At 37.6% G+C, this 2058-nt stretch overlaps 1 non-coding gene across 1 annotated transcript; it reads left to right on the top strand.

The window, feature by feature from the left end:
• The first annotated feature begins 357 nt into the window (after positions 1–357).
• LOC115711748 (small nucleolar RNA R71) lies at positions 358–464 on the top strand. The gene has a single exon (XR_009687040.1). It is a non-coding gene; the product is annotated as a small nucleolar RNA R71 (small nucleolar RNA).
• Positions 465–2058: the final 1594 nt, after the last annotated feature.

Raw genomic sequence — 2058 nt, 5'->3', positions numbered from 1 at the left:
GGTTGATCCATTGGCAAATCATCCACATCTGCCTGACACTTAGAAAAGTGATGGGGACCTCCACATATCTCACAAACCACTTGAGCTTGTTTGGCTTGCACTGTGATCAGCTTTGTTAGGGCCTCAACCTGAGCTGTCAGCTTTGTAATGGCATCCACCTCTAGCACACCAGCTACCTTCTTAGTTTGACTCCTTTCAGTTGGCCACTCCTGATTGTCTAGAGCCATCTCCTCCAATAGATCATAAGCCTCATTAGCACTCTTTCTCATAAAGGCTCCACCGGCTGCTACATCTATCAGGGTTCTAGTGTTACCAACCAACCCGTTATAGAAATTATGAACCAACATCCACTTCTCAATACCATGATGAGGACACTTTCTGATTAAGTCCTTGAACCTCTCCCAAGACTCATAGAGAGACTCATTCTCTTGTTGACAGAAATTGTTGATCTCTCCTCGCAGCTTAGCAGACTTTGCTGGGGGAAAGAACTTAGACAGAAATTTAGTTGCTAAGTCTGTCCATGTTGCTATGGAATTTGGTGGCAAGGAGATTAACCAGCTCTTGGCTCTTTCTCTAAGTGAGAATGGAAACAGTCTCAAACGAATGGCATCATCACTAACTCCATTGACTTTAAAAGTCTCACAAAGTTCCATGAAGTTCGGGAGATGCAGATTAGGATCTTCAGAAGGGAGGCCACCAAACTGAACTAAGGACTGCACCATTTGAAGTATGGCAGGTTTGATCTCAAAGTTATTCGCATCCACTGCCGGTGGCCTGATACATGACTGCACTCCCGTCAGAGTAGGGAGAATGTAATCTCTCAAGCTACGACCATTAGCTTGATCTTCCACGGCACCACCATTATTGCCGTTATTTCCAGCATTCGCATTCACATTAGCAGCCATGATTTCTGTTGTTTCAGCAATTGCTGAAACTCTTTCTTTCCTCTTGTTCTTTCGGTTTCTCCTACAAGTTTTCTCGATTTCAGGATCAACTGGTAATATGACTGCTTGTCCTTGACGGCGCATACACTAGGATTCCTGAAATAGATAAAGAAAATATTGCAAGAAAAAGATTAGTAATTAGCAAGAAAAATAAACTAAAGTAGAAGTTAGTATAATTTTGGGTAATATTAATCTTTATACAATTCCCCGGCAACGGCGCTAAAAACTTGTTGCGAAAATTATTAATTACTACGTAAGTGCACGCAATCAAGTAGTATACTCACGCAAGTGAGTTCGAACCACAGGGAATTAGATTAATTACTACTAAACTATACTTATAATTCTATTTGGCAAATCAAAAGTATTTATGATTGAAAAAGGAAGAAAGAAATTAAAGAAACTTAAAGAAACAAGTGAATATTAATCAAGATGGAAGATTAGAGAGACGAATCCTGTTGTTAAGTTACCAATGTTAATGTCTAATTGCTATCCTTCTCTTGAAGTGAATGACATATTATAAATTAACCTAGCTCTTTTCAGATCTTCTAGTAACTAAATCTCATGCTCTCTAATTAATCTCTTAATTAAACTAATATGAAATCAGCATTAAGCAATAATCTAAATGTCACAAAGGCTATGTAAATACTTTCGTTTCACATCAAAACCTAGACTATCCAATTTTAGCATTCTCAATTCTCACTTTTCAGATTTTGAATTGAGATCATAAAACATGTAAAAGGTGATCAATCTTGCACGTGGAAATTAAACACAAATATGAATAGTGTTCACAATCAAGATGGAGGAATGGCAATCATTCATTAATTAGGAAAAACTTAAACAACATTCATCATTCTTCCTAAATAGGAGTTTAGTTCAAAACATCCATAATCAAATCCATAATTAACATTGAAACATAAAATAACATAGAAAAATTAAAGAGAAGAGAAAGAACTAGTTGAAGCAATTGATCAGGGTCGCCACAAGCCGCTATTCTAGCCTCCTCCTTTGTTTCTAGGGCTCCAATTCTGAATCCCCCCTAATTTTCACGAACTCCCTCTATTTAAACCAAGTCTCATCTTTAAAATTCGTGAAATTACGAAACCGCACAAAAATC

The sequence above is a fragment of the Cannabis sativa genome, chromosome 3 (assembly GCF_029168945.1).
Source record: "Cannabis sativa cultivar Pink pepper isolate KNU-18-1 chromosome 3, ASM2916894v1, whole genome shotgun sequence".
Taxonomy (NCBI): domain Eukaryota; kingdom Viridiplantae; phylum Streptophyta; class Magnoliopsida; order Rosales; family Cannabaceae; genus Cannabis; species Cannabis sativa.
The sequence above is the reverse complement of the archived record's forward strand: the minus strand, read 5'-3'. Positions and strand labels throughout refer to the sequence as shown.